Source organism: Colobus angolensis, unplaced genomic scaffold (assembly GCF_000951035.1).
Source record: "Colobus angolensis palliatus isolate OR3802 unplaced genomic scaffold, Cang.pa_1.0 Scaffold5, whole genome shotgun sequence".
Lineage (NCBI taxonomy): Eukaryota > Metazoa > Chordata > Mammalia > Primates > Cercopithecidae > Colobus > Colobus angolensis.
Genome location: NW_012118487.1, coordinates 31,514,825 through 31,521,489, shown reverse-complemented (window position 1 = coordinate 31,521,489; position 6,665 = coordinate 31,514,825).

The following is a 6,665-nucleotide window of genomic DNA, read 5'->3' as shown; positions in this document are numbered from 1 at the left end:
TATATAGATTATATATAATTTTTTATATATAGGGCGATAGGTACTTAGGTAGATAGATATAGGTATATAATATTTATGTTCAGGTAATTCTTCTGACATGGGTATCTCGTTTATTATGAAAAACTGTGGTACATAGAGAAGAGTTTTAGGGCTTACTGTACACCAGTTTTTAACAGAGAAAATCTAATGTAAAGAATTATTACTTAAGTATTGAATAACTGAAAAAAAAAAAAGAAGTACTAAAGTATGTCAGGGATCCCTGCGACTACACCTAGGTTCACTGCAACACCTCACAGTACACAGCATCTAGTCATACTCAGGCTATAATTTGTTGCAGAAAAAGGATATGAAGCAAAATCAGCAAAAGGAGAATGTGCATGAACAAAATCAGAAAGAAACCAGTCTTAAGCTTTCAAGAGTCTTCTCCCAGTGGAGTCACAAAGAATGTGTTAAATTTTTCCAGCAATGAATTATGACAATCCACATGAAGTGTTTTCTACCAGAGATTCTCATTAGGGACAGATTCTCATTAGGGATTCTCATTAGTGCCCAATGTCTTATTGGGAACTGATCATGTAGGCACTCTCTGCCTATCATTTACCAAAATTCCAGACTCCAGAGGAAAGCAGGTGCTTGGTATAAACCACAGTGTTTGCACAAACAATTAAGGCACAGCCAGCTATTCTTATCAGGGAAAGGTGAGAATCGTCCCAAAATCTTAGTTGTCAGACACCAGCTAAGGACCAAAGTTGCAACAGGACTTTCTGAGGATAGCAGACTCAGGCCTGCTATGTTAACTCTTTTCTGTACATAAGGCATCATGGAGGCAGAATGGCAGGAAGCAGTTGCAGGAAACACCCCATGCAGTTGAAGAAACAATGAAAAGTTGAGATCACTAAAATTTAGAAATTTTGGAGGAGCGGCCTCCTGGAGTGAAACTCAGACTTGAGAGTTGGGTGTGGTGCTCAGCTGACCATGATGCCTCTGAGTCAGAGAAAGAGACTGGAAGCCGGGATTCAAACCTCCACTGCAGGATGTGTAAGCAGACAGCTGATGCCGGTGTCTCTAAGAGATGTTGGATGAACTGGTCCTGCAAACGATGGGAAAAATTCAGTCTCGACAACTTTCTGCTTCTAAAACAAACTGCCCTCGCCAAAGGAAGAAAGTGTGACTGGGGCAATGCTAAGAGGAGCAGGAAATCAAATTAAGAGGCAAGAAGGAACAAGTCCTTCTTCCAGTTCTTTAGTCTATCTCTAGCATTCTCTTTTGGTAGAACCTAAAGGGGCATCAGGCAAAGGGGATGTGGTTTTCAGAATTTCAGCCCCAGCTGCACTAGTCTAGAAAGGTGGATTTGGAGCTGAGACATTAGTAGCTGGAACAAGATTTTGATTTTTCTTAGACCACCCCATGAAAACTTAGAAGGCTTATGAAGGGAATTCGCGCATTGTAAAATTGCAACCAGAACATTTGGGATGATGCTGTAGGTGTATTTGCCATAACAACACACACTACTACAATAAAATGTAAAAAGTAAGTGATCTGTGAAAAGTAACATGTGTGTACTAAATGAGATGATTGTATGCATCAGGTGGCTCCTAAGCCATTTCCATGGACAGCTAATTAAAACTAAGCAAGAATCAGAATTATGTTATCTCATCCTGGATGGCAGTGGTCTCCTCTGTATTCTTTTGTGTGCTGGGAGGTAGTTGTCATAACTATGCAGTGGCCATAGCCAAGTTTAGTAAAATTTTCAACCTTTAATATTTTACCTGATACTATCATGTTTTTGGATATTACAGCCTGATCTTTTCTTGTAGCAATATGAAGCCCAGTTCTACTGTCTTCTACCTTGCTGTCATCCAACTCATGTGCCCCTTTTTAACTTTAACCTGGTTACTGCCACTTCTTATATGCATGGAAATGCAGCCTTGGTTGCATTCATTCAGTCCAGGTAGCAGTGTGCAAAAAGATATGAAAATAATAACTACTAATGGTTGCACAACATTTTGAATGTATTTAAGACTACCGAATTGTATAGTTAAAAATGGTTAAGATGGTTGCTGGGATCTGCTAAAGTCTCTCAAAATTCATGTGCTGAAAATCCCCATTGTGGTGGTATTAAGAGGTGAGCCTTTAGGGAAGTGATTAAGTCATGAGGGCTTTGCCCTCATAAATGGATTAGCGTCTTACAAAAGGACTGGAGGGAACTAGCTTAGTTCCTCTTACCCTTCCATTTCTTCTGCCATGTGAGAACACAGCATCTGTGCCCCCCTGGGAATACAGTACCATGGCACCATCTTGGAAGCAGAACAAGCAACTCTCACCAGACACCGAACCTGCTTGTGTCTTGATTTTGGATGTCCCAGACTTCAAAACTGTGCAAAATAAATTTCTATCATGTGTAAATAAAAAAAAAGAAACTAATAACTACCATATATTAATCACTTAGCCTGGGACAGAAATTTTCAAGAGTATTTATACATTATCACATATAAATACTGCAGGACAGGTGTTATTTTCCATTTTATAGAAATGAACACTAAACTGAGATTCACGGATCTGTAACAGCTTTATACTTTTTTTTTGAGATGGAGTCTCGCTCTGTGGCCCAACCTGAAGTGTAGTGGTGCAATCTCGCCTCACTGCAATCTCTGCCTCTGGGGTTCAAGCGTTTCTTTTGCTTCAGCCTCCCAAGTAGCTGGGATTACAGGCATGCACCACCATGCCCAGCTAATTTTTGTATATTTAGTAGAGATGGGGTTTCACCATGTTGGCCAGGCTGGCCTCGAACTTCTGACTTCAGGTGAAACTCCCAACTTGCCCTCCCAAAGTGCTAGGATTACAGGCATGAGCCACCAGGCCCAGCCTGTATATTCTTTATAGCAGGCCACAATACACCTAGATATCTCTTACTAAAGATCTCATTTTCTTTCTTAAGCCTCATACTCAGTCTAACATTACAAGTAGAGCCTTGGTTTAGCAGAGAGACTCTTGGAGTAACAGCCATAATAGCTAATCTCTGCCTTTTATCTGTAACTAATTGGGCTTCCATTTTCTTCTCTTAAAGCCTTAACATAGATACCTGCTAAGGAAAGCAATGAGTTAGAGTGGAAATATTATGAGCCTTGCAATCAGATATACAAAGTTTTAAATTCAAGTTCCGTCTTTATTATGCAAATAAGCTTAGAAAACTTTCAGCCAATTTTCTCAACTGCAAAGCAGAAATAATATCTAACTCATAAGATTACTGTAAGAATTAAAATAGTCTATGTAAAATGCTGATTATACTTCATTTGTTTTGTGAAATTGATTTAATAAATTCCTGTAAGGTTTTAACTCTATGCTGAAAGCTTCCCATCACTTGTAAATTGCTTTTGACTATTTGGTAAGGAAATAGTTAGATCCCTTTATTTCATGTCTAAATTCTATGAAAAATATTTATAGATGTTTATTTCTCATTTCCTTTCTGTTGCATGCGTCCAAGGTCCTGGCCACTAAAAATAAAACAAAACAAACCACATCCATCATATGTACTGTGTTCTTGCTTAATTTTACTAGCCATTTCACCACTCTTATTTTCACAGGAGGAGTGGAGATGTTTTATTTTATTTTTAGAGCCAACACTCTAGGTCAAATCTAAAAGCAATTTCATATAATTGAACTCTCACTCACCAAAATTATCCTTTTATTTTAAAGCAGCATTTTTCTATTATTGCATGCATTAGGGACAACGCGACTTCACTACTATACTTCAGAAGGCAATGAAAATGCATGCTGTGCAAAAAGGAGAGCCATGTGAAGCCCTAGTAAAGTGTGAATCACTTCCTAGTTGAAAATACAGAAGTGTTTCCCATTACAGAAGTAAAAAAACACTTTCAGTGAGGCATATTTAATTGGACTAAGTCATTTTCCTGCACCAAGTAATGATTACTTATTATTTACCTGTTATTTATTCTCATCTATGGTCTTTGTTATATTTATCATGAATTTCTTCTTCAATTGAAATTCTGTTTACACAGCATTTTAAAAAGATTTGTTCACCACATAATCAATAGTAATCTTACAAGCAAAGGAAAAATTTGAGTATACAGTTAAGACTTTATAGGGAGTGAATTGAATCAGTTCACAAATTAAATTAAAGCTGGCTTTCTCCTGGATATCATAAAGCTGATGGGTATATACCAATAATAAACAAAAAATTAAGGGTTAAAAGTCTTATAATGTAGATTTATCATTTTCTGTTAGAGATAAAATTAGCAGGCACAAAATCAGTGTCCTATATCAGCATGATAGGATGCTAACAAACTAAAGTCCAAATCCCAGTGACTAAACAAACAAAAGCTTGCATCAAATCATATTTGGATAGACCAACACGGCAGAGGAAGTTTCCTACCTGGAGTGATTCATAGACACAAAGTGCCTCATTTTATGACAGTGCTCTCCCAACACACAGTTCTAGGATGACTACAGCCGGGGAAAACAGAATATTGAAAGTACAGTACCCACATTTTCAATGTTTAGACCCACAAATGATGCTCATTGCTTTTGCTTACATTTCATACCCTATATCTAGTAACATAGTCTTGTCTAATTGAAAAAGGACATGGTTAGTTAAATCTTTCTCTGTTGCCAGAAATAGTGAACAAACAGATATCAATGAGCATTAGAAACCTCTACAGTACTCAAAATGTGCTTTTAATTATATTTATTCAGTAAAAGCACACTGAGTGCTTGTATGTGCCAGGTAGGTATTGAGGATGCTGTAGTGATCAAAATAGACATTTTGAAAATCCTCAAAAAACTTAATGTTCTGAAGTAGATCTACACACACCAGACTTTCAACAATGTCTCTCAGTCAATCCATTGGCCTGGTTCATGATCCAAGCAAAACGGCTTTGTGCTTGATCTGCGTGCAAAGATATTCCAATTTTACCTTGAACTACAAAGTTTCTGGGCTTTGTATATTCAAATGTAATTTCTGGCCTAAGCAAAGTAACAGAATTGCAGGTGTTAAGCAGCTGGGTGCCCAAGTGTGCACTGTTTCAGCTTGACTTTTTATTATACAAGCGCCTGCACAATATTGCTACCTTTGTACAAGTGGGCAGGGTTCAGCAGGTGTTACATTAAATTATTGATTCCTAGTCTAGGTATACAGCAGTGGATTTGCTTTCCTAAAGTCTGCACAGCATTCTTTCAGCTTCAAAAGAGGAAAGTATGTTGAGATCAAATTGAGAGGCATATGGCTTGACACAGGCTTAAGTATTACCCTCTCCGTCTGGTCCCATTGCAACACTGGATTGGTTAGTTACAGAGAAGAAAATAATGCCCATGAAATCCAGGTTTCATAGCTGAGTTTTATTGTTGTTTATTTGTTTATTTTAGGCAAGAAACAATGACACCAGGTTCTATACCACAAGCCTAAGAGAGTCTGGAAGCTATTTTTTTTTTTAAAGAGAATCTTCTCTATACAAAAACATGGAGTTGAATGGGGAAATGGAGATTACAAGTATTTGGTAGATTTAGGTGGGTCTAAATATGCTGCAATGGAAATCAAGACAAACCAAATAAAACTCAGGGAAAACTCAAATAATGATCATTGAAAACAAACAATGATAGCATGATAAATAGCCATAGGTTTGAAAGGGTGTGTCTGTGGGAGGGAGAAATTGAAAAAAAAAATGTTGATGTATAGGTGCAAACTTATAGGTAGATAGAGGAAATAAATAATAGTGTTCAATAGCAGACTAAGGTGACTATAGTTAGCAATAATATATTGTATATTTCAAAGCAACTAGATGAGAGGATTTGAAATGTTACTAACACATAGAAATGATATATACTCAAGTTGATGGATACCCCAAATACCCTGGCTTGATCGTTATACATTCTATGCATGTAAAATACAGATACCCCACACATATGTGAAATATTATGTATCGATAAAAGAAACAGAAGAAAATAAAATAAAAGATAAAAAAGTAAAACACACCCTCAAACCGAAAGAAAAGCAACATTTGGATAATATCCAAGTGGCTAGTAGAATATATTCAAAAGCAGGCTATTTAAAAAGCCACTCCAGAGGGGGTCACAAATACGCTTAGCCCAATATGGATGTAGTATACAGAAAGAAGTCTTTGCTTTCCAATGGGGTCATTTGCCAGGAGGCTGAATCCCTCAGGTGCACATGTTATTCAGTATTCAAGCCATTCCACAGAGTCAGTGACAAGATCAGTGAAATGAAATCTTTCCATCAGTGAAATGAAATCTTTAACCATCACATTTCTCTTAAAAATTACCAAACAAGTCATTTTGAATGATGAGACAACTTGAATAAATGTGCAATTGGATGTTACAAATCTAGTCTATGGGCTCAATATCTAAAAACCATTATACGAATTGATCCCTGCTCAAAACTATTTATCTCTTAGATAAAATTGCTCATGGGACATACTGATCATGCAAACCATTCTTCACTAAATGACATCTCAAACCATTCTAGTGCTGCTAATTTGACCTCTGGTAGTGAGCACTCCAAGTTTGATTCAGTTATGTAAAGATAAGAACATCACCGCCGGGCGCGGTGGCTCAAGCCTGTAATCCCAGCACTTTGGGAGGCCGAGACGGGCGGATCACGAGGTCAGGAGATGGAGACCATCCTGGCTAAC